The 27,923-nt window shown below is 38.1% G+C and overlaps 1 protein-coding gene and 1 long non-coding RNA gene across 6 annotated transcripts in view; both read left to right on the forward strand.

The window, feature by feature from the left end:
• Positions 1-27,923, forward strand: part of Engase (cytosolic endo-beta-N-acetylglucosaminidase) — a 63,821-nt gene that overhangs the window by 15,316 nt on the left and 20,582 nt on the right. The gene's annotated exons all lie outside the window — the stretch shown is intronic.
• LOC145962783 (uncharacterized) lies at positions 12,914-14,194 on the forward strand. Its single transcript, XR_014435961.1, has 3 exons — positions 12,914-13,271; positions 13,587-13,698; positions 13,769-14,194. It is a non-coding gene; the product is annotated as an uncharacterized LOC145962783 (long non-coding RNA).

The following is a 27,923-nucleotide window of genomic DNA, read 5'->3' on the forward strand; positions in this document are numbered from 1 at the left end:
AGAGAAAAATGTTTCAAATAAAAGTTGTTTGGTTTAAAGAGAACTATAAAATGGTGGCAATGATTTGACCTTGAATAGTCGCTGGAAGGTCACATGAAGGTCACCTTGAATTTTTCAAACGGAACACCCTATATATTTTTGCACATTCTTGTAGCTCATCTCGAGAGCTTTCCAAAACACTATAATTAAGTTAGTTTTCATTAAGTACTTTCCGAGTTATGAGGCTTGAAATAATTTCTTAATTTTACATAAACCGTAAAATATCTTGTAAAATATTCATTTTTCGATTATCTTAATACTTTTACGTACAAAATAATGAGAGGAATCAATTGGTGTAAAGAAAACACATAATTGTTTCGAAAAAAAAAATGTAATTTGCAATTAACAATTACATTTTTTTTTTTGTGTACAGGGTGTAACTGAAAAAGCGCCCACGGAGCAAATAGCGTTATGCCTGATTAAGAATCGAGTCGAAAAGTTCTGAACCATTTTTTTTCTATAATGCTTAATAAAGCGGTAATTATTGAGTGAAGTTGCGCCAATAAGCACCGACCTTTAGACGGGCGCACGTGAGTGAGCCGCGCGCTTGGTAGTGTGCGTGAGCGCTCCGCCGCTACGGCGCTTTGTCATGCTGCTATTGTGCAATATTCTTATACGTCGTAATAATGCGAAAAATTTTATTTTGCATTAAAAATCATATTTTTTCCATTCCAAAAACCAGAATTTTTTAGAAGCGTTTCCTTCAAGAAAATTTCAACAAGGAGGCTAAAGGTCGGTGCTTATTGGCGCAACTTTACTCAATAATTACCGCTTTATTAAGCATTATAGAAAAAAATGGTTCAGGATTTTTCGACTCGATTTTTAATGAGGTATAACGCCATTTGCTCCGTGGGCGCTTTTTCAGTTACACCCTGTATATATACAGGGTGATTCAAAATAACCTAATTGTCCTTAAAATGACACATTCTTGAGTCAATTCTAAGACGATTTTTCCTTTGGCAAAATTTCGTCCGACGCTTAGTTTTTGAATTATTAAAAGAAGTAATTAACTTATGACGGGTCGGATACAAGAGGCAGGCAAGGGTGGCGCGATTCACCGTCAGACGCGGGTGCTTACGCGGGGCGCCTGCTGCGATCACCTGATCGCTACAGACATACACATGCGAATCCATACATTCTCTCTCTCTCTCTCTCTCCCCCCCTTCCCTCACTCACTTTAAGTTATTATTATTCTTACTTAAATTATTATTTACTTTTTATTATTATACATTTTCACTTTAATTGTTATTATTTTAAATGTTTTGTTTTTTTTTCTTACGAGAGAGGAGAAAATGCATTTTATGCATACTCACCGGGCGGTCCGGTGAGTTATGTGGGACTCGAGTACCAAGTCGAATTACCAACTCGGTATTCCCTACCCACTAAAAACCCCTCTCTTTCGCGAATTTTCTCTAATACTGTTTATTTGACATCCCGAAATCTGTTTTCACACAACACTAAAGAATAGTTATTATTACCTTGTTCCATGTATTGCTGTAATTCCTTGAGAAATGAATTTTCGGATAGATCGTACTTTCACTCAAATTGAACGTAGGTATCACGTTCTAAAGGACAGAGATCCACACTAAATAATTAATCGAAAGTTCTTTTTTCTTTTATAAACTGTATTCTTTTATAAACTTCAACATAATCACATTCATTCACTTATTCCATAAGACGAGAAATTTGTTAATGTAACGTACGGTTTTCCCGTATCTCGCGTAATTTATTAAGTCGATTTTAATTACGGATAGCCGTCGGTTCCAGGTAGTGGCGGAATAACGAGTCGTGTATATGTGTTAAGAAAATAAGTGTATTTATTAAACTGTGTGTGTGTGTGCGTGTGTGCGTGCGTGCGCGCGCGCGCGCGCGTGTGTGTGTGTGTGGATGTAATACAAAGTGTGCGAGTGTATGCGCGTGTGTATAATACAATGTGTGTGTGTGTGTGTGTATAATACAATGTGTGTGTGTGTGTATATAATGCTATGGGTGTGTGTGTGTGTATGATGCAAGGCGGGCGCGTGTGTGCGCGATGCACTTGTCGGATTCCCAGTACGGCGCGCTATCGTGTTCTTGCGGCTCGTCGGGCGCGTTTTTGTCGCGTTTCTTTGGCGCGGTTCTTATCGCTCAGCTGTTCGGCTTTAAGTTGTTCGGCTTTAAATCCGGGCCGATATTCGGATTTGCCTTTAGTTTTCCCCAGATGGATTTCGGGATTTCGGAAGGCGTCGCGACGCTAGCAAGCATCAGAGGCGGCTCTCGTTCCACCCCGGAATAGGCGCGACGCCTGATATTCGGATCTCGGTTCGGAGGCGATCCCGCAAGCACCGATATCAATCGGTAGAGGCAGCGTTCCCACTACCTTCTGGCTCTTGGATTTCGCTAGGATTTTCTCGTTCGCTTTGCTGGCCTTCAGACTAGCTCGGCTCGTTGAGAAGGATCGGAAGGATCTGTGTCGATGTACCGTCGAGAGCCCGTTTTATACTTGGCTAATTACCCGCGCCGGCGTATTCGGTAATTACCCCCACCGAGCGGCGGTAAAAATCGGAGCGGTTCGGATCCGCCCGGGGGAGTTCGGGGTGCCGAACGCGGGTTCTCAGCCGCCGGTAACGGCTCCTGACGGCAGTGTCTCAATAGTTGAGAATCCCTACCCGGTCGTTTTTTACGTTATTAAAAATGGGCGCACAGCGCCTCTGCCATTGCCCGACCGATGTTCGTCGGGCGGCAGCTTCCGGCCGGTGTTCGCCGGGAAACGATGCATTCGGGGGTGCATCGTTACATCACCCCCCTTCTCAAATTCACGCCTGAATTTGAGGCGTGACTAGCCGGATGATCGGGCTCAGCGGATTCGCCGATGGTACCGCAACTTCCCATCGCGGCTGAAGCGCAATATCCACTGCCCGTGCAGGGACGGTAGCGGCGGGATGCATGTACCGCGAAGTGCGGTACCTCAAAAACCAGGCCCGGTTCGACCTGGACCTGGATCGGGGGCGCTGGTATGGGCCCCATCGGCACCAACAGTTCCGGTGCGGCGGCGGTGGCGGTGGTCGCTGTCTCGCGGGCCGGTGGCGGCGAGCGGCGCTCGTATGGCCGCGGCGGTTTTCTCCTCGGTGGTGGCGGAGGCGGGATTGCCAGCATGGCAGCCTTGACGGCGTTTACGCGGTCGAACCGCTGTATTACGGTACCGACCCGTGGAGCCGTTGACCTCTCGGGTGGTGGTGGCGGTGGCTCCTTGTCGGGTTCCGTCGTCCCCGACGGCGGATTTTCTTCCGCCAAATAGGCGTTGATCGCTTCTAGAATGTCGTCTGCCTCTTTCGACATGTCGCAAGCGTTTAATCGTTGGTTGTCGATTCCGAATCTTCGTCGGTCTCATTGTCGGTGTTGGTGGGGAGAAGGTCGTCTTCTGTTTTGTTGTCTTCCCTCGTGTGGCTCGGTTTTAGGTCTTGTATATGTACATGTCTGTACCATTTTCCCCGTCGAACGTCAACAATAACGGGTGAGACGATGTTTCTAACCTCGTGCGGGCCGCTATATTTCGGGGCCAGTTTGGCGTTAAAGGCGTTGGCCTTTTTAGAGAGCGGATGTTCCCTTTTCCACACCCACTCCCCTAGCGTGGGTTTCCATTTTCTGCGGCGCAGATTATAATATTTTTCCTGGCGCTGGAAGACTTGCGCCAGATTAATCCGGACCAGTTCGTAGGCTTCCTCTAGATTTTTCTTCACGGCGTCCGGTGTACCTCCGGTGGCTGGTGGCGCGTCGCCCTCGGTTGGCGGCGTCAGTTCACGTCCATGCAGCAGATATGCTGGCGTATATCCCGTGGCGTCGTGCGTTGCGGTGTTGTACGCAAATTGCAGCGCGGGTAGTTGTTCGTCCCACGATCGGTGATCCTTTTGTACGTACTGTGCGATCATAGTCTTGATCGTTCTATTCGTCCGCTCGACCGGGTTACAATGCGGCGCGTATGCTGGAGCCGTGATGGAGTCGGATATTCAGGGCCGCCAGCCGCTCTTCTAGCAGCTTCGACTTCAGCTGCGTGCCGTTGTCCGTGAGGATGGCATCCGGTCTTCCGTGTCGTAGCACGAGGTTCTCTGTCACCGCCTTGGTTACTGCCTCGGCGGTAGCTCGACGAAGTGGAACGAATTCTACCCACTTCGTGAAGCGGTCCTGGATGGAAAGGAGCCAGGTATGCCCCTTCTTGGACTTAGGTAACGGCCCAACCAAATCGATAGTAGCCTGCTCCCAAAGTCGGGAGATATTCGTGGCGTGGAGGGTTCCTGCGGGCCGCTGTTGTGCGGCCTTGTGGCTCTGGCAGTTCTCACACGCCTGGACGTACTTCCCGATATCGCGAAACATCCCAGGCCAGTAGTACCTCTCGGCTATCCTCGCGATGGTCTTCGCGATCCCTAGGTATCCGGCGGTGGGCGCGTCGTGGAAGTTCTCCCTGGTGGTTCGTCGTAACGGTTCCGGTATGCACAGCTTCTACTGTTCTGGACTCGTTTCTTTAAAGTTTAAGCTGTGCAATATGTAACGGTATAGCCATCCCTCGCTGATTTTATATCCCGGTCGGGCCTCCGGGTTTTCCCGGACCTCCTCCATAATCTTGTGATACCACTTGCAGCGGCCGGTGCGTGCGGCGGAATTCGATGGTTGACGCGATAAGGCGTCCGCAACGCGATTGAGTACCCCGCGACGGTATTGGATATCAAACTCGTGCTGTTGCAACTCGAGGCTCCATCGTCCGAGTCGTCCGGATGGCGATTCCAGTTTCTTCAACCATTTTAGAGCCTGGTGGTCGGTTACCACCGTAAAGGCGTATCCCTCCAGGTAATTCCGCATCCGCCGAATTCCCCAGACGATTGCGAGGCACTCCAGTTCGATTGCGCTATAATTCCGCTCAGCCGCGTTGAGCGTGCGGCTGGCGTAGGCGATGACGCGTTCGCCTTCCTCGTATCGCTGAGTTAATACGGCCCCGAGTCCGATACTGCTGGCGTCCGTCTGTAGATAGAACCGTCGCGTAAAATCCGGGCAAGCGAGTACGGGGGCGGAAATCAGCCGTTCTTTGAGAGCGCGGAACGCGGTCGCCTCCTCCTCCCCCCATTTCCAGCGGGCGTTTTTACGCGTGAGTTGCGTTAGCGGGGAGGCAAGGGTCGAGAAGTTTGCCATAAACCGGCGGTACCACGACGCCATTCCGAGAAACTGACGGATCTGTTTGAGCGTCGTCGGTTCTGGCCAGTCAGCCACGGCGCTGACCTTCGGGTCAGTTCTAATTCCGTCCCGTCCCACTACGTGTCCCAGGTACTTCAATTGATCGACGCAGAATTTACACTTTTCCGGGTTCAGTCGGAGACGCGCTTCTCGGAGTCGACGGAAGGTTTCGGCGAGCAGCTCGAGATGTTCCGAAAACGTTCGGCTAATAATGATTATGTCGTCTAAATACACGAATACGTGTGGCTCGAGTTCCGGACCGAGAACGGTATCGAGGAGCCGTTGGAAGGTGGCGGGTGCCGAGTGCAGCCCGAACGGCATGACCCGGAACTGGAAAAGCCCTTTTCCGGGTACCGTGAATGCGGTCACCGGTCTGCTTTCGGGTGTGAGCGGTACCTGCCAATACCCGTTTCTCAGGTCGAGCGTTGACAAGTATCGGGCCCCCCTTAGTTTATCCAAGGTGGCGGTCACTTGGGGGAGCGGATACGCGTCGCGGTGGGTGACTTCGTTCACGCGGCGGAAGTCTATACAGAAGCGGTGCTTGCCATCTTTCTTTCGGATCACCACTATCGGGGAGCTCCACGGGCTATCGGAGGGTTCGATGATGCCTTGTCTCAGCATCTCCTCCACCTCAATCACGGCCTGCATAGCCGGATTCCGCGGTCGGTACCTTTGTTTGATAGGGGTCGGATCTTTTAGGCGAATGTGATGCTGAGCCTTCCCGGTAGGCCGCTGACCCCTTCGAATTTTTCGAACTCGCGGTCTAAGAATTCTTGGAGCGCCTGGCGCTCCCCCGGTGTCTGGCTGGCCAGGCCCCTCGTGGTTCAGCACTGGCTTCCCTCAGGGATAACGGACAAGGGCGGCGGGGGCACCCCCAGCCCCAGTTTTGCCTGCATGTCTATCCCGAGGAGGAGATCACTTTCCATATCAGGCACGATTGTGAAGGTGTGCGTGACCCTCTTTTTATGTACGCGGAGGGGAACGGTTACGGTTCCAGGGACGTCCGTCGACGTTCCGTCCACCAGCAGAATTTGCCCCCCTCCCGGTTGTTCTACCACCCCTTCTCGTCGGAGCACGTTCACGGTGTGTCGGTTCACGAGGGAGACTTCTGACCCCGAATCGATAAGAGCGTCAAACCGTCGTCCCTTGATTGTTAAATAGATGTGCGGCCGAGGAAGGAATCTTATTCGGGGCCTTGTGTGGAGGTCGCGGCCGCGGCCACCCCTACCCCTGACGCGTTTCCCGGACGCGGATGGCATTCGGCGGTCAACACGCCATCCTTGCCGCACTGGGAGCAGAACTTCACGGCGGGGCGTCTGCATTGAGCCCGCGTGTGCCCCCGCTTGCAGCGCCAGCAGCACTCGTGCTTGTTATAGGCGGCGGCGACGGTTGGAGTCGGTTTCTCGCGCTTTTTAATTTCCCGCTTTTCCCGTTCTATATCCTCGAATTCCTTCGTTCGGGACTGCAACTTGGCGATGCTCCGGACATCGTCCACGCGCACGTACGTCTTATATTCCGGATGCATGTTCTCGTAGATTAATTCGAGCTGCTCTTCGTGCGAAAACCCTCCGGCCCGGCGCATCAGTGTCATCATCACCGTGGAGTAGCGTATAAACTCTTCGCCGCTCGCTTGATGACGACCCATGATCTCTCGGCGCAAAGAGGCCGCGTATCGCCTTGGAAAAAATTGTAGGTGAAACGCCCGTTCGAAATCGTTCCACGTCCGCCAATCCTCGCGATGGTTACGGTACCATAACAGCGTGTCACCTTTCAGCATCTCGGGCAACCCCTTTAACATCTGGGGCCCCGATACCCCATATCCTTCCCTGAGCTCCCGGAGCCGTTCCAAAAACGCGGCAGGGTCCCGACCATCGAAGTGACAACCCCATTTCCGGATCTGGTTGATCATCTTCGCGTCCGCGGAAGGAGCCTCCGCAGGGTTGACCACGCTATGTTCGTGGTGGTTAGGCGTTGTCACCGTGATGCTCGGCCCCGCACTTGCTTCCCCTCCCGGCGCATCAAACTCATCCGGATTTTCGTCGACGAAATTACTCATCCGGCGGCGGAGTTCGTCCAGCAGACCGGAATCATCGAGGTCGTAAGTTCGCAGAATGGCCGCCAACTGAGCCTTCGGTAAGGCATAGATCCACCCTTTCATTTTCCGCACGCGTCTCTTCGCACACACACCGCGGAGTGATTTCCCTATTAACGGTCCCTGTTCGGGTGCCAATGTAACGTACGGTTTTCCCGTATCTCGCGTAATTTATTAAGTCGATTTTAATTACGGATAGCCGTCGGTACCAGGTAGCGGCGGATAACGAGTCGTGTATATGTGTTAAGAAAATAAGTGTATTTATTAAACTCTGTGTGTGTGTGTGTGTGTGTGTGTGTGTGTGTGTGTGTGTGTGTGTGTGTGTGTGTGTGTGTGTGTGTGTGGATGTAATACAAAGTGTGCGAGTGTATGCGCGTGTGTATAATACAATGTGTGTGTGTGTGTATGTATAATGCTAGGCGTGTGTGTGTATAATACAATGTGTGTGTGTGTGTGTATATAATGCTATGCGTGTGTGTATGATGCAAGGCGGGCGCGTGTGTGCGCGATGCACTTGTCGGATTCCTGGTACGGCGCGCTATCGTGTTCTTGCGGCTCGTCGGGCGCGTTTTTATCGCGTTTCTTTGGCGCGGTTCTTATCGCTCAGCTGATCGGCTTTAAATCTGGGCCGATATTCAGATTTGCCTTTAGTTTTCCCCAGATGGATTTCGGGTTTTCGGAAGGCGTCGCGACGCTAGCAAGCGTCGGAGGCGGCTCTCGTTCCACCCCGGGATAGGCGCGACGCCTGATATTCGGATCTCGGTTCGGAGGCGATCTCGCAAGCACCGATATCAATCGGTAGAGGCAGCGTTCCCATTACCTTCTGGCTCTTGGATTTCGCTAGGATTTTCTCGTTCGCTTTGCTGGCCTTCAGACTAGCTCGGCTCGTTGAGAAGGATCGGAAGGTTCTGTGTCGATGTGCCGTCGAGAGCCCGTTTTATACTTGGCTAATTACCCGCGCCGGCGTATTCGGTAATTACCCCCACCGAGCGGCGGTAAAAATCGAAGCGGTTCGGATCCGCCCGGGGGAGTTCGGGGTGCCGAACGCGGGTTCTCAGCCGCCGGTAACGGCTCCCGACGGCAGTGTCTCAATAGTTGAGAATCCCTACCCGGTCGTTTTCTACGTTATTAAAAATGGGCGCACAGCGCCTCTGCCATTGCCCGACCGATGTTCGTCGGGCGGCAGCTTCCGGCTGGTGTTCGCCGGGAAACGATGCATTCGGGAGTGCATCGTTACATTAAGAAAAAACATAGTTTTTTTAAGAAAAAATATGTAATTTGTAATTAACAATTCCATATTTTTTCTTAAAAACAATTGTATGTTTTCTTTACACCAATTGATTACTCTCATTATTTTATACATAAAAGTATTAAGGTAAGGTAATCTAAAAATGAATATTTTACTAGATATTTTATGGTTTATGTAAAATTAAGAAATTATTTCAAGCCTCATAACTCGAAAAGTACTTAATGAAAAAATGTTTAATTATAGTGTTTTGGAAAAGTCTCGAGGCAAGCTACAAGAATATGCAAAAGTATATAGGGTGTCCCATTTAAAAAGTTGGAGGTGACCTTCACGTGATCTTCAAACGACTTTTCAAGGTAAAACCAATGACACCATCTTATGGCCCCCTTCAAGCCATATAACTTTTGTCTGAAACATTTCTTTCTAAAGTGCATAGTTTATGAAATATTCGACCGTTCCGGGACTTTTGGGACACCCTGTATACGTCAAATGTAGACACCCTGTTTTTTTAATTGCAAACCATGTTAGATAAACTACCAAACTTGGGATAATTGTTATTTTTTAAAATAAAACAATATTTTGAATGTTAAAACATTTTTTATACTTAATGTTTACTACGAGGACTCATGAATAAATTGTATTTTCCTAGGACATGTCCTCGAATTATACTGTAAACATATTATTTTGCAATTAAAGTGAGATGTCCCAAAATAATACGTTCAAATTTTAGGTTATATATAGTATATATATCGTGAGTTTACTTCGAGGTCATATTTTATATAATTTATGTATACTTTGAGGACATATGGAATATAATTAAAAAATATTTAAAGTTAAAGTTAGAGATTTTCGAATTACGTATATATCTTCAAATTATAAATGTTTTTACAATATGTTAGATTCCTCCAAAATAGTTTTTAATTATATTTGAAATGTCCTCAAAGTATACATAAACTATATATAAAATATGACCTCGAAGTAAACTCACAATATATAAACTAAAATTTGAACGTATTATTTCAGGACATTTCACTTTCATTGCTAAATAACCCTAACAGCACATGTAGATACTGAGAATGTTCGAAGAATATCGCAAAAGTACAATGCATATATTCTCAGAACATTCGAGATACATACTATGATATACTAAGTATATACTAAGAATGCTCTAATGTCCGCCTATTTTGGTTAACCCCTTCACAGTCCAGCGAAAAGAAACTTTCCGTGCCAAAAGTGTGTTGAAGAAAAAAGTTTTTAAAATTGCATGAATACGTCAGTATAAATATTATTGAGGTCGCCGAATCCGAATCTGAAGCCAGAATTACAAAATTCAAAATGGTGAATCCAATATGGCGGATCAAAATTCAAAATAATTTTGGATTTCAATAAAAATGTATCATTTTTGGGGTTGCAAAATCCAAACCTAATATCAGATTTTCCAAATTGAAAATGGCAAATCCAATATGGCGGACCAGAGTTCGAACAAATAGTTGACATACATAAAGGTTGTATATTTCTCTCTTCAATTATTTTTAAATCCCGCTCTCTGCCGAACCCAGAGTCACGAATCGAGGACGTGGCGGTTATTGACTCCGTTTTTTTTATTTTTTTTATTTCTTGAAAACTGGTATACGTTTCCACTTCTGTGCAAACAGCTTGATTTGATAATTCGTGACTCTGGATTTGGCAGATAGCGGGATTTATAAGTAATTGAAGAAAAAAGTGTACATCTTTTATGTATGGCAACTATTTGTTCTGGTCCGCCATATTAAATTTGCAATTTTTAATTTGGAAAATCTGATATTAGATTCAAATTCGGCGACCCCAAAAACGATAAGAAACTCATCTTTATTCAAACCCAAAATTATTTTGAATTTTGATCCGCCATTTTGAAGTTCGAAATTCTGATTTCAGATTCGAATTCAGCGACCTCAGAAACCTTAAAATACTCAAGGACAATCAAATCGTAACAGTAATAACATGTTTTTTTCAAGATGCCCCTATAGGGGCCATGAAGCAAAAGTGGCACGAATTTTTTTGGCCCCTATAGGGGTCCCTGACAGTGAAGGGGTTAATAGCAAATACTGAGAATATGTTGTAGTATAATTCATATATGTAATAGAAATACTTTTAATAAATGCAGTAAACGCACACACTATTTCTCATTTTAATTTCAAATAATCTTTTTAATATTCTGAATCCCAACAAGGAATCCAGAACAACTAAACTACTAAGCAAATGAAAAATTTTAAATTAAGTCAGTTTATTATAAATTAAACTGATTAAAAAGAAAAAAGAAGAAACTTTGGAACTTATGTTAGTACCAGTCCTTTATATCCATTTCACCAAAAATTAAGTATGAGTTTGGTGGCGCGCGTAGCGGCAAAATGAGGAAACACATGCAATATTATAGAATATCCTGAAAATATACGAGAAAGAATATATTAATACGAAATATGCAAAGTATATTTTGAGAATATATGAAAAATAATATACAACAAGAGATGTTATGGGATTATTCTCAGTATATCATCTGTAACGTACATCTGTAACGTATATTTACAATATAAGTATAGAATATTCGAATGATATCATGTGCTGTTAGGGAATATGTTTAAAATATAATTCTAAGACATGTCCTAGGATAAAATACATTTTATTCATGAGTCCTCGTATAGTAAACGTTAAATAAAAAAAATGTTTTGAACTTGTGAGGCAAGAAATTTGTATTGGAACTATGGGAAAAATAGTTAAAAAGTTCTACAATTAATAGATATTATTAATAAACAATATTAATGTTAATATAATGAATATGTAATTTCATGACCAGAATCCGGATCTTGGTGCCGTTTTCCTTACTCCAAGTGCATGCTAGCGACCGAGCGCCGCGAAAAGCAATATCATCTATGCCGGTCTAGTGATGGTAACAAAGAGGGCACCGTCGCGTAAAAAAAAATATATATATATTAACACAGAATACATGTTTATTTAATATTATATATAATATATAAAATAATATAATAAAAAAAAATAATATATATATTATATAAAATAATATAATAAATTATTATATTTTCTTTTTCTACGCGACGGTGTCCTCTGCTACCATCACTAGACCGGCATAGACGGTACTGCTTTTCGCGGCGCTCGGCCGCTAGCATGCACTTGGAATGGGAAAAACGGCACCAAGATCCGGAATCTGTTCATGACACTGTATATAGACTATATACGTTTTCGTTTGACATTATTTATCTTTCTTATATTGAAATCAGATGAAATAATGATTGATTTCTATGTTGTTGATATTTTTTATGACTTTGAAAATTATTATATTTTTTACGACTTGAAGGAAGATGTTGTTCAAGTGTATACTTTTCAAGACGAGCTAAATTTTAGTTATAAATCAGAATAGATTATATCTTCCGGAAATGGAACCCCTCCCCGTAGGGGAAGCAGAAACCACTGTATCCACGTATGTATTTTGCAAGACGAAACGAAGTTCACTCTCAACAAGGATCAAGATTAGATATAAAATGAATTTTGTTTATTCATGATATCTATTGTTTATTAATATTTATTGGTCGTAGAATTTTTTAAATATTTTTCCAATATTCTCTCTGCTAAAAATACTATCGGAATTTACTTTTACATTATAAAGGCGCCAAATAAAGCGTCATTATAAAGGCGCCAAAGTTATGAGAACCGTGTCTTACAAATATCATAATTATTATAAAAGTTAATTATTATAAGAATTTATTCCTTATTAAATTTCAAATCTTTATATTATTTAATTACTATACAGGAGGGTGATTCAAAATAACCCTATTGTCCTTGAAATGACACATTCTTGAATCAATTCTAAGATGATTTTTCCTTTGGCAAAATTTCGTCCGAAGCTTAGTTTTTGAATTATTAAAGGAAGTAGTTAACTTATGACGGATCGGATACAAGAGGCAGGTAAGGGTAGTGCGATTCACCGTCAGACGCGGGTGCTTACGTGAGGCGCCTGCTGCGGAAAGATGGTCGCTACATATGATATACACACAAGCGAATACATACATTCTCACTCCCCCCCCCTCTCTCTCTCCCCTCTCTCTCTCTTCCCTCTCCCCCTCCCTCACTCTCTCTCTCTCTCTCTCTCACTCTCTTTCTCTCTCATTTGCTCACTCACTTGTAGTCATTATTACTGTTACTTTAATTATTATTTACTTTTTATTATTATTTACACATTTATTTTAATTATTAAAAATAACTACAATTTAAAAAAATAACAATAATTAAAGCAAAATTTTAAATAATAATAAGAAGTAAATAATAATTAAAGTAACAGTAATAATGACCAAGTGTGTGAGCAAATGAGAGAGATAGAGGCAGAGAGAGAGAATGTATGTATTCGCTTATGTGTATATCATATGTAGCGACCAGCTGATCGCAGCAGGCGTCCCGCGTAAGCACCCGCGTCTGATGGCGAATCGCTTCACTCTTGCCTGCCTCTTGTATCCGACTCGTCATAAGTTAACTAGTTCCTTTAAAGGTGCCATTTCATACATCGCTCTATCGCTCGATTTTAGCGACATAATGACGTCACGTAGTCGCCAGCAACGGGATTCTGTAGTTGGATTTTTCCAACTACAAGCGACATTCACGAGCGATAATTTTGAAATTTTAAGACTCAAGGTTACGTTCCAAAACGTAAGCAACCGAAGGAATTTTTACTCGATGGCCGATTTGAACCAATCAGAAAGGCTTAAAAGAGTTTCGGAACGGCGATTCGAGTAAAATTTCCTCGGTTACTTACGTTTTGGAACGTAGCCCAAATGGATAATCAAAGAGTAAGTATATAATTTTGTAATAAATATTAAATATATATAATAATAATATTTTATAATGTAATTTTATACATAATAAAAATGTAAATATAAATCTGCTGATATATAAGGTTATGTTAAAAATCTTTTGCGTAATGGCAAGAGAACATTAAAATAAACGAAATATTTTTATTTATAGAATATGTCATGTGAAACTATTTGTAATGAGGATGAAGTACCGACGCATACATGTCTAGAAAGCTATTCTAATTTTATTACGGATGAAAATTTGTGTTTTTATCCTGTATTAGGTAGAATGTTTGTATTTATAAATTTTATGTTAGTTAATTACAAAAATAATCTGTTTTATAATGTTTTTAGATGATGGAGTAACCCAAACACTTTTTTTTTTGTATCGTTTCTTTTTTTCTTCTAAATAATAAAGAACTGCCACTACTGCTAATCTTTTCTTTATATTATTCTGCTTTATATTATTTTCATTTATAATTTTTGTGTATTCAATCATCCAATTATAATATTTTTTTTGCTTGTAACATTTTGTTTATATTTATTTTATACTGTGCGTGTCTCAACGGAACTTTTCTTTCTAAATCGCTGCTGGAGCCCTTTTCATGCAATAGCTAGTCGCTAGCGACAATCTACGTGACAAGTTACGTGACTTTTTTATCACTCAAAACGAGCGATGAGCGACACATGAAAAGGTACCTTAATAATTCAAAAATTAAGCTTCGGACGAAATTTTGCCAAAAGAAAAATCATCTTAGAATTGATTCAAGAATGTGTCATTTCAAGGACAATAGGGTTATTTTGAATCACCCTGTATATAATAATTATGTATAATAAATATTATAAAAAATATTCTAATATATTATATTTATTTTTTTATAATATTGGATTGATTTGACATCACGAATAAAATCGCCTATTAGGCATTTCACTCGCTCCAATAATCAAGTAGACAATGCGAGTGAGATAGTTATAGAACGCATCCAACGATATTCGGTCAGCGTTCGATAAGAGACAATTTGAGTTATTTTTTAAATATAATCATTCAAAACATATTTTCTTGTTCAAAATGCTAAAATTATCTTAACAATCTATACAACAGATTATTTATAAGGTAAATATGCAACATATACTTTGAGGACATATTCTTATTGTTAGTAAAAATATTCAGGTTTTTCATTTCTTATATCTATAAAAAAAGAATCGCGGACATGTACAGAAAACATGTACATAAAAAGTTCTATAATAATAAAATTTGTAGAATTAAATTTATTTCTTCAATTATCATCAATTATCCTTAGTGCTAGGTAGCAATGGCATTAGTATCATACTAAGGCGCAAATAATAATCATCGGACCGGCTTAGGAATGGAAATTTTTGGGCATGGCCATACTGGCACAAGTCGCCAAAGTGCGATGTAGAAGAGAGAGGGGCCTCACTACATTATCTACCTAGGAACATTTAATGAATAAAGTTCAGATCGGTGATGTTGATGAGTTGTGCGATCCGATTGACCATCGGTCTTGCGGAGGGTCCGAGCCCCGCGGTGTGAAATGGACTATCAGACCGTATGATTGTATGATTACTGGAAAATCGAGAAATATTTTGAAAATAGCCATATGGAACGTTCGAGGGATACTGGTCCCGGGTAAACTCACTATCATCGAGCAGGAGCTGGATCGGTATGGAATCTCAATAGCGGGAATATCGGAGACACACTGGAAAAGTAGTGGTTACTTCATAAATAAAGATCATTGCATATATTTTTCTGGCAATGAAGAACAAAGCCAGAATGAAATGTATTGATCTGTAGAAGCTTAAATCATTTCGTAGTGGGCTATAATCTAGTAAGAGATAGAATAATCACTGTTAAAATCAAGGCAAAATCAGTGGAAGTTAATATCATCCAAATATATGTGTCAACATATGTGGAAATTCCGGACGATGAAGCGAAAAGTTTCTATCAATAGTTAGAAACAACTTTGTCAACGATGCCAAACCGCGAAATAACCATAATTTTAGGCGATTTTAACGCCAAAATAAGTGAGATAACGCAGGACGTGTATGCTACATCAGCCGTTGGGAAGTAGAATATAGGGCTTTGAAATATAAGAGGCCAAAAACTGTTGGAATTCACAATAGAAAATGTGCTCATAATTGTCAATAAAATGCCTTGTTCCGATACGATATACGTTACACGTACACTCACCAGGCGATCGGTACAGAAATCAGATAGACTACGCGCTCATCAGTCCACGCTGGAAATCCTCAATTAATGACATGAAAACTTGTCCTGGAGCGTATTGTGGCTCAGATCAATTCGTTATATTTTTCCTCCAAAAGATTGAACGACTTGAATAATTCGGCGCCAAGCACGGAAATTCGCACGACTCCCAAAAGATCTTTCTACATAAAATTAAACCGATAATTAATCGCTACATAAAATTAAACCGATAATTAATCGCGACAGCAAATAAGCTTCTTCGGCTCAGTTACATCAGAATTGGTAGAAGAGATAAGAAAAATAACGAGCATATTATCGCTCGGCAGCGAGTTCGGCCGCGAACGAGTGGAAGAAAGATATCCAATTATGCGCGATCCTCCGGAATGTTGGAAAAAATCGATGTTAGACGGATTGGAGTTTCTCCTTGGCGCAAGGCTTATCCAAGCCCTGGTAACGACATTCTCATTAAATTTATTATCATTAAATTTATTTATGTCATCAATTACTCTTCTTAGAAATCAATATTTCGATAGATGAAGTAATCGCACGTAAATGCAAGTAAATGCTCGTGTAAGAAAGATCAAACAACAATATTTTTCGATATAGCAAGATAATAAAATAATAATAATCACGACTCGAGACAAAAGATCGGCGTCAAATTGGAATATGGTATCGGCCAATTGAGGCCAGTTCGACACTCAACGTATTAATGTTTTCTCCGACTAGAATATATAAATTATAAATCTTTAGCATATAAATTTCAAGTATCAACTGCGAAATATACATTTTGATTGATGATAATTAAAGAAATAAATTTACTTCCACAACTTTTATTATTATTAAAGAATTGTTCGCGATTCTTTTTCTTTGGCTGTTATTCCGAAAGGAACACTTCGAGTTCATGGCAGCCCTTTTGCGTACTGAAAATAGATACCAATATAATGTAACATACAAAACTTCAGCTGCGGCAAATCATTTTTTCGAAAGATTTTACTTAAAAGAAAAATCTCAACTAAACTCAATTACAACAAAGAATTGTTATGAACCATGTAAAGCAAAATGTTATATATCAAGGTATTTCCTACACTTCAGGCACAGGTTGGGTTAGGTTATATCTTCCGAAAGTGAAGCCCCCCTGTAGGGGGGAGCGGAACATGCGGTGTCCACACATACATTTTTCCATGCGAAGCGAGGTTCCACATGAATTTGCGACTTTCCACGCAAAGCGAGGTTCAACCCGAACCTATGTGTCTAGTTTTTTGGTAGTGGAGCCCCCCGCAGGGGGGGCGGAACCCACTGTGTCCACGCATACACTTTTCCATACGAACCGACGTTCCACATGGGTTTGTGACTTTCCACGCGAAGCGAGGTTCAATTCAATTAAAAATCTATGAAAAGTGGTGTCTTATTTACCTTTTTTGTTAATAATTTTTTAATAAAGAATGAGGGATGAATAAAATCTTTTGAGTGTTATTCAGGATGATGACCTTAACAATATATGTTAAGGTCACAATGGTCTCATTGTTCCGTTCATTGCGATATTTGCCGATTTTACTTTTAGGTAAAAACTTTGGAATAAATGATTTGCCGCGGCTGAAATTGTATGTGTTACATTATTTTGTTATCTATTTTCAGTACGCAAAAGGGCTGCCATGAACTCGAAGTGTTTCTTTCGGAACAATATCCTTTTCTTTTAATAAGAAATGAAAAATCCGAATATTTTTATTAAGAATATGTCCTCAAAATATGCGTTGCATATATCTCTTATAAATAATCTGTTGCATAGATTCTTAAGGTAATTTTAGCGTTTTAACCGAGAAAATGTTTTGAATGATTATAATTTAAAAAAATAACTCAAATTTGCCAAAATATATAGGAATATAAATAATTTTTTAAATTATGTGCTTAAATGTTAATGATGTATCCTTTTTATAAATATAAGTAATTAAGAAAACTTATTATATTTAATAAGCATGTGGCCTTGAAATATGCGTTCGAGATATATCGAATAATTTATTGAATATTCTAATTATAACTTTTTCAATTTCAAAATATATTCTTTCATTGATGAGATTAAAAAATAAATTAAATTTAACCAATCGTACTATTAGACTCTTTTTAATTGTGATAGTCATAAATTACAATGATGCATTTTCACAGATGTAAAAAACGTGAGATATGAAATATAAAATATTTTAAATTTTATATCAAAATATATCAAAGATTAAGATATAAAATATCTCATAAACTATTCAACTTTTAACTATTTTATTTTAGCTATTATAACTTTTTATTTAAAATATTATAAGGAATCTGTTTACATAAAATATAATTAAGATACTTCCATTAAAAAAAAAAGTTAATCTTGAAATAATTTTGAAAAATGCTATTCAAGCTACGCAATTCAAGCTAAGATGCTCATGCTATTATGTCTTGAAATTATATAACTTTCGTCTGAAATATTTTTTTCTAAAATTTTGCTCTTATGAGATATTTCGATGAAAAAATTAAAATGAGATACCCTGTATATATTTAAATTAAGAATTAAAGAAAAAATTTTAATCAGGATCTATCGGACAGATTGTTTATAAATTATATATAAAACGCATACATTGAGGTCACCTTAATATAAATATTTGAATTATTTTAAAATCAATATTTTCATTGTTTAAAACTTATTTAGTCACAAAAATTTATTTACATTTACATTATCTAAAATTATTATATTATATTTGTTAAAGATACAAGATCTCGATTTAGCTTTGTGAATCAGAATATTCTCAAAACGGCCAGAATGGCGTCATCTATTAGTAATTGATAAAATTTATGCTAGCCTCAAACTATGCGTATGATATACAGGGCGATCCTGAAAAACGTTATGTCTTTAAAATGACGTATTCCTGACACCATTCTAAGACAATTTTTCCTTTACCAAAATTTGATTTGAAGCGTAGTTTTTGAATTATGAGCAAAAATAGTTAGTAAATCACGCGTCGGGTACAGAAGGCAGGCAGGAGCGGCGCGGCGTGCCGCGAGCGCGGGCGCAGCTGACCGCCCGACGGGTGATTATCACCGCATGAGTCGCTAACTATTTTATCTTATAACATAAAATTATGCTTTAAATAAAATTTTGGTAAAGAAGAAAATGTCTTAGAATTACGTCAGAAATACGTGTTCCTTAAAAAAACGTTATTTTAATAATGAAAAGTTGTTCCGGATCGCCGGCCGTCCGACGTTGCAATCAGCTGATTGCTACACGCGATGTGTGTATGGCGGAGTGTGTGCGTAAGAGAGAGAGAGAAAGAGAGAGAGAGAGGGAGGGTAGGAGGGACAGACATTCATACACACGCACGCACTTTTTTCTCGCTCTCTTTCTCTCTTTTACGCAACACTCATACACTCTCTCATTCAGTCTCTCACTCACACTCTCTCGGTCACTCACTCACTCACTCACTCACCTGCTTACTCACTTGCTCACTCACCTTGTAGCAGCGTAGCGAATCTTCATGCTATGTATTGTTGTTATCTGCTGCACGGTTATGATTGCTAGAGATGCGCGACACATCGAAATTTTTTCGATTATTAATCTCACATTCGATTGACACAATACAGATTACACGATAACGAGTTTACTGTTTATTCACTCACTATTGATTTATCGATACCAAAAATTACTTTCAAAGAAACGCGAATGCAAACAACACATGACTCGACGCGAAGCGACGGACCGCGGAGACTGCGCGACCACAAGAGTTATGTTGCCAGAAACGCGACACGCGACATCTAACAAACGACTTGCGCGTGGCGCGTGATTGAGTAAATAATAATTATTTATTATAATTAGAAATAGTTATTATTTATAATAAATAATTAATTTTTTAAGTATGTCATTATACGTTTCATGTTTTCTACCGCATTCGCAATGCGAAGGTTTTAGCCGATCGTTCGTCTTATCTCGCGTCAATCACGCGCCACGCGCAAGTCGTTTGTTAGATGTCGCGTGTCGCGTTTCTGGCAACATAACTCTTGTGGTCGCGCAGTCTCCGCGGTCCGTCGCTTCGCGTCGAGTCATGTGTTGTTTGCATTCGCGTTTCTTTGAAAGTAATTTTTGGTATCGATAAATCAATAGTGAGTGAATAAACAGTAAACTCGTTATCGTGTAATCTGTATTGTGTCAATCGAATGTGAGATTAATAATCGAAAAAATTTCGATGTGTCGCGCATCTCTAGCAATCATAACCGTGCAGCAGATAACAACAATACATAGCATGAAGATTCGCTACGCTGCTACAAGGTGAGTGAGCAAGTGAGTAAGCAGGTGAGTGAGTGAGTGAATGAGTGACCGAGAGAGTGTGAGTGAGAGACTGAATGAGAGAGTGTATGAGTGTTGCGTAAAAGAGAGAAAGAGAGCGAGAAAAAAGTGCGTGCGTGTGTATGAATGTCTGTCCCTCCTACCCTCCCTCTCTCTCTCTCTTTCTCTTTCTCTCTTACGCACACACTCCGCCATACACACATCGCGTGTAGCAATCAGCTGATTGCAACGTCGGACGGCCGGCGATCCGGAACAACTTTTCATTATTAAAATAACGTTTTTTTAAGGAACACGTATTTCTGACGTAATTCTAAGACATTTTCTTCTTTACCAAAATTTTATTTAAAGCATAATTTTATGTTATAAGATAAAATAGTTAGCGACTCATGCGGTGATAATCACCCGTCGGGCGGTCAGCTGCGCCCGCGCTCGCGGCACGCCGCGCCGCTCCTGCCTGCCTTCTGTACCCGACGCGTGATTTACTAACTATTTTTGCTCATAATTCAAAAACTACGCTTCAAATCAAATTTTGGTAAAGGAAAAATTGTCTTAGAATGGTGTCAGGAATACGTCATTTTAAAGACATAACGTTTTTCAGGATCGCCCTGTATATACGAGATTGTGTGTGTGTCTCCGAACAATGCGTTTGATATATGATTAGTTTGAGACCTGTCCTCAAAGTATAGAAATGTCCCCAAAGCATACATACGCTCGAGATTCTGTCCTCGTTATATGCTAACAACATATATATATATATATATATATATATATATATATATTACTGTATTATATATATTTATATTTAGCTAGTAAAATAGATACATATATTTATTTACCTTGCGCTCTAATTATCATATCTTACTGGCTCTTGCAAATTTTTAATTAATAATTTAATTATTTATTATTTAATTTGCACTTTATTATTTATCACTACTCAAAATGCGGTTAATGATACATGTCACTAATGACACATGTCATTAATATCGCAAAGCGTCACTAGCGCAATCTTCTGTCGAGAGTAGGAAATGTACGTTTTCTCTTTCTATGTGTTGTGTACATGTGCGTTGATGACGGTGGCGATGATAAAGACGTTTCTTAGTTGAAAATTTTCATATTTCGACTTTGCGTTATGATATCTCCGTTTATAGATCACGCAGCACAAAAATAAAAATACTTTCTTTATACAATTCAAACTCGCTCTATCGATTAAGGCTAGTAAGAATTCGATCCGTTCAGCTGTTATTGAAATCCGATAATCTGAGTTACTCTCAACTGTCCGACTCGCGTATAGATACACGAAGTGTCTCGCTAATGCTTCGCATGAACGTGGCGCGAGACACTACCGTGTCTCTTGATATTATACACTCATCAATAAAATTATCGCATAATTTCATATCAAATTTTCGTATAACTTCAAATAAGTATAACTCCGTTAAAAATGGTCGTATTTGAAAATTTTTTTTTCATTCTCAAGCTTAAAGTTCTATTTTAAAAATCATTTGTCAGATTTAGATTTATCCTCCCCCCCCCCCTCTCGTCATCTCTTTAAAAGTAAGGACGTGTTTTGTTTTCAAAAGTTACATAATTTGACGCATTCCACGGGGTGGAATAAATTTTTTTCGCAAATTTCATGATAATCATCGTAAAATATGGACTTTTATGTGTGAATTTAAAAAAATGAAGTTTGTACGATTTTTTTTCGCGGAGTTTCTGCAACATATGACTTATTAAGATTTTTATTAAAGAAAATCGTGTAATCTAAAATTAACAAAATAATCTGTAATTTGAAAGAAACAAGAGACATTCTGTTGTGTGTGTTTCTTTCTTATATAAAATCACTTATTTTATTCTGATTAATCATTTATTCTTCCTTTATTTCGAGAACGAACAAATTTAATAAGCTTTTAATATATATAGAAAGAGAGAGAGAAATGTTTAACTCTTAATTATGATTGGAAGAAAAGATTTAAACATGTTAGAGAAAAAAAAATTTCGCAGAAAAACAGTTGAATATGATAGACGAGCGCGAATAACGCCTTTTGGTGAACGAGAATAATTCTCTCGTTTATTATGTATAGTATGGTATAATAGTTTCCCTTGCATTTAATCTTCACTAATTATACACACGGTTATATACTATTACTATATGTAGTTACATACTAATGCAGATGATTGCTGTTTGGAAAAGAAGAACATTTTCACTTAATCGCTCGATTTATTATTACTTTTCATAATGTATGTATTATGACCAAAATGATGCATTATTATTTTAGTAGCAATGACAAGCATACGTAATAAAATGAGATGTCCATAAACTAAAAAAGATAATTTGATCGAAACAATTTTGATTTTAATTTTATCTAATAAGATTGAAAAATCTTGTAACTTTATTTTTTAAATTATTATTATAAATTATTATTATATTCTTTTAAATTATTAATTATTATTATTTTTTAGTTATTTTAGTTGAATTATTTTCTTTTAGTTTTAAGTCATCGAGAAATTCTCAAATATCTTTCTTAGATATTTTTTGCACATTATGCGATATACGTAAATCACGTTAAAAAGGAAAGTTTCGATGTCAGATGGCTAATAGAGAAAAAAGAAAGATCGATCGATCATTATTGCTGCTATCTCATCGACGCCTATTCATGCGATTATCTCTACAGAAAATGACATGAGTAATCGTGGCGCGAGACTTTCGCCACATTGGTCGCAATTGCAATTTCGCGTATGCGAGAGATGTCGAGAGACGTCATCTTGGATAAATGAACCGTCTCGAAAACAATTTGTAGAGAGACGGCAATGCTTAGATAGGGGCAGCTGCAGCAGCGACGATTCTTAGCTACTCCTCTCACATTTCTCCGATGAATGTCGTTTTAGAAAGGTGGCAGAGAAACTTCTAGAAACGTGTATCGAGACTTTATCTGCCGCGGTGCGACGAGATCAGTGACGTACTGTGCTATCGAGTTACATTTCTTTTCATTCCTATTGATATAGGAGTTCCTAGCGTTTGTGGAGAAAAAATATCCAGAGCTAATTTCTATCTTTTTGTTTTATCTTTCAAATGTATCTAATTAAGCATCTAATTAAATTGTTTTTTCTAGCGTCTTAAGAATATTTTACTATTTATTGAATGATATTTTTATTATAGTGGTGCAATGAAAAATTTTATTATAAGAAATTTTATTTTAATATTTGGAAAATATTTTAGCATACATTGAATGTTTGTTGTAAGAAAATTGAAAGAAACTAGTACATCTTAACAAATATGTCGAAATTATAAAATGAGACAGGATTTTTGTAAAACTCGCACGATTAAAAGAATTTAACGTTACAGTTTCTCAATCAATCAATTTGTGTAAAACGATGTCCAAAAAGACACAGATTAATTATATACACACACATGTGCGCATACATACATATATACACATATTTAAATAATTTTCTTTTATTTGCTGTTGTTTATTGAGTAAAATTATTTTCCTTAATAGAAAATGTAGTTATCAACGATTAACGATAGTGAGGAAACGCGCAAAAACGCGTATATTATATTCGTTTATCCGTATATAATTATATAGAATTATCCAAATTAAAAATAATACATCGACGACAGAGCGATAAATTATTCATTGCGCGATTATCGTTACGCCGATAAGCTTACATTAGAAAGTCGGAAGTAACCGCAGCATTAAAAACGGATGGCGATTTCATTAACCATGATGTGAACCACTGTCGTTGAAATTCCAAGCTGACATAATTTGAATTGCGTCCTGCTCTGATGCAAGCGCGTTCTTCATGTTAAATTAATTCATAAGTATGCAGGGTACGGAGCAATTTTGTTTGTAACATATCTACGCGTAAAAAGAAATGTCTAATTATGCAGCAGAAAAATATATACATTTGCGAAAACAGAAAAAAATATTTTTGATATTTACATTTCGAAAAATAATACAAGTTTTAATTCAGCATTCAGGGAACTTTTACTTATTTATTGTTTGTAAATCTAGATGATTTTAAAATCTTTCGATACAATATGTGTATATCATTTCTCCTGTATGAATGCACATTCTTCTGCCTTTAAATTCCAAGATCTTCTTGTGACTAAAAATACAATATAGAAAGAATAATTGAAGTAGAATTGAGATATGATATATGTGTGTGTATGATATATGTGTGATTGAAATATGATATATGTGTATATACGTAACTCTCGTGTGTCGGGAAAAAGAATTCTCTCCTTCTTATATTTTTTATACAAATTTTGCCTTCGAAAGAAAAATAAGACTCATTAGAGTGGAAATAAAAATTGAGAATCGGAATGCGCTAAAACCATATGCTATATAACAGCTATTTATATAGCATTTATATGCTATATAAAAAATTAAAATATAGAATTAATTTGCATCTTTACAGTCTTAAAATATGAAAAGACATAATGTTAATTTTTAATTTTAAGAAAATAATTTAAATTTGTTTTAAAGCCATGGAAAAAATATTTGATTTTTAAATCATATGTCTGTTTATTATAATAAAATAAATATTCATAATTTTTTTAATTATCTTCGTAAAAAATACAAATCGAAAAAAGTGATTTATATCTTTAAAAAATGACAATTATAATCATACCATGAAAAAAAATTAAATAGAAAAATAAAATAAAAGCATTAAAAAAAAGATAAATATTAATTTTTTCTCGCGAAAATTTTTTGCCTTGGAATGAATGTAACCTCGGTAAATTCATATGTCTTGGATTCTTATTTTCCTTTTTTTCTTGGATTTTTCCTTTTTTTATTACAAAAGTAATGGAAAATGAAATTCCATTATACATGTTAAAAATTCCGCCTGCATTAACGGTCTACGTACGGCACTGAATACAGCAAACTCTTACGAGTAGTACATACTATTAGTACCAGTACATACTTATATAGAAGTAACGGCCGAGTACACGATGCGTGGCACATACATACACAACAAAAGCAGATATATTTCAGCGATGTATATCTGCGAAGAGGATACCGTAAAGAAATATACGCGATTAACTTTTCAGTATGTCGAATCGTGACTAACTATGTTCACGTACATGTATTTTTACGCAAATTGTAAAATATTTGTGCGAAAAAGGCATTCTGAAGAATGCATTTAACTCTAGCGCAATTACACTGCATTTCCTAAAAATTTTTAAATGAACACCCTATATATATATATTTTGTATAGGGTTTTGTATATATTTTGTATATATATTTCATATGAAATATATATACAAAAAATATTCTCTTCAAAGATATCTTTAGTTTTCAAATGACTTTATCTTAATGCTTTTAATAAATAAAATTGGTTAATCATTTTGTTTTTTTTTAAGATGCTAATGTATGCGTATATATATATATATATATATATATATATATATATATATATATATATTTTTTTTTTTTTTTTTTTTTTTTAAATTATCATTAGTTAAATTAATACATAATTGTTTAATTTGAGATAACTTTAAATTTTGCAATTTTAATTATTTTTTATCATTATGTATCTTACAGCGATTAAAAGTTATTTTTTAATCAGTTCACTGGTAATGGCCCATATATGACCAAAAAAACAAATGCCACAACTGGTAATGGCCCATATATGTCCACTATGAATAACTTTGCCAATTTTCAACGGATTTGCATGAAACTTGATACACCCACATTTTTCGAGTCGCTGATGACAAATTTGGGATCGAAATTTTAAAATTCAAAATGGCGGATTTAGTATGGTGAATTAATTTTGTTATTCTATTATTATATTTGTTATTCCATTAGAGAAGATTCAAATTCGATATGTTCAAGTTTGAATGTCTTAAATTAATCCGTTATCTGCGACCAAAAAACGTACCGAGTGTGATATATTTCCATAATGGAATATCAAAGTTAATCACTAGAAACCGCCATATTGGATCTGCCAGTTTAAATTTTGCAATTTTGTCTATAGATTCATAATAAGAGACTCGAAAGACGCGAACATATCGAATTTGATCTTCTCCAGAATGAAATAAAATTAGTCCGCCATATTGGATTCGCCATTTTGAATTTTGAAATTTCGACCCTTGATTCGTCACTAGCGACGCAAAAAATCCCTTATGGATAAACTTTCATGTAAAATACGAATTTATTTGTTCTCACCAGTTTTGGCACAAAACGTTGATTTCGGGTGTACCAGTGAACTGATTAATATATATAAAATATTGTCGCATCTATATGTATATACGCAATTCTTACGTATAATTTATTATAAAAAGGAATAATTTTTTTAAAAAAGTTTGAAACATTCTTGTATGTGGAATTTACTTACTCTTAATTTTACAATGTTAATTGTCAAATGCATCTTAACACGAACAATGCATACAAGAACTCGCGTTTGTGTGCTAGCACTTCTCGAAGCGGAGATCTCTATTTAGAAGATCACAGGGAAGATGTTGATATGCTTGCAATGCATAAGAAAAATTTGTTATTAAAATACAGCATACGAAAAGACTTCTTTTAAAATTTTTATTTTGAAGTCTCTTTTTTTTAGATTTTTTAATATTTCTTTAATAATTCTATAATTCTTTTTAATTTATTAAAATATATATGATAATACGATTGCGAGACACACACGTGCACTCACGCGCGCACATACATGCACACATACACACATATACACCCAACACACACACAAGGAGCGATGAGTGTGGAAGGACTCTCCGAAACATGATGATGGCACGCTCTACTCATCACTTCGCTACGCACCTAGAATGAGGTTACAGTGGCTGCGTTCGTTGCGTTTTTAACGCTTTTAGCACTGAAAACATCGCTCTATCTTCGTTTGATATTCGATGTGCAATAAAGACAGAATGATGCTCACAGCACGTGATTCGTGCAAAGCGAACGCAGCTAGTGAGCCGGATTTCCTCGCCGCGCGCTTATATTCGCACGGATGGTTGATCTTTTTTAATTAATATCTCGAAATTTTACGTAGTTGTTTGCATAATGGTATGGGACTTTTTAATTCGGTTTAACGAAATCTACTTATGGTTTTTCTTTGTTTACACGTTACGAGAGACACTATATAAGATCAGTCAAACCGTGCAAGTATAAGCGCGCGGCAAAAAAGGCCATCCCACTGTAACTTGATACTAGGCGCGTGACGAAGTAGTGGGCGGAACTTACTCACTAAACGTAACGCTGAAACGCCGCGCGCCGCTATCATGTTTTGGAGAGCGCCCCCCGCTTCGTCGCGCGCTTCTCAAGCAGATTGGCCGATGTTCTTTAATTAATTTTTCATTAATTATTGTGAATATCGCAAAACAGTAGAGGATCTTCCTTCTTAATTCGAGTTAATCTACCTTCATACTTCGGGACTATAAAAAGTTATCAGACACCCTGTATATATAGGATGTCTCTCGTAACGTGTCCCAAAGGAAAACCATAAGTAGATCTTGTATATATTGTATATTATATATAAAAAAAGTATGAAAATATATATTTATATAAATTAAATATTATAAATTTATACTCTCGAGTTGAGTAATATACTAATAAAACTATTTTAATCATTTACATTCGTTTGAAAATAATAGTCTTTATTTATGTGGAATGCAAAATATATTTTTGCTTTGTACTTTTACTCTAAAACAAACCCTTTGCCCTCGATTTCTCTTGAAGACATTTTCTCTTTGCTTTTATTCATATGATTTATTGTCTATTACATTTATCTTTTAATTGCACCGCGTTAATTTTGCATCGACAAAATTCAAAGCAAAGAATGAATTTTTTTCAATTTAAATGCGAGTAACTTGTCACAGCGTATTCGGAAAATTACATTGTGCGCAAGAGCAAGAATAACTGCATATTAATATGCACTCTGGAATTAAAGAACTATGAGAAGAAGGAAAAAAGAAGAGGAGGATACATTATAATTGATGACGGAAATGTGATGCGTGCATAAAA

This window comes from Camponotus vicinus, unplaced genomic scaffold, assembly GCF_025532165.1.
Source record: "Camponotus vicinus isolate PSW18456_S1 unplaced genomic scaffold, iyCamVici1.0 SCAF_12, whole genome shotgun sequence".
In the NCBI taxonomy this organism is placed as follows: Eukaryota; Metazoa; Arthropoda; class Insecta; order Hymenoptera; family Formicidae; genus Camponotus; species Camponotus vicinus.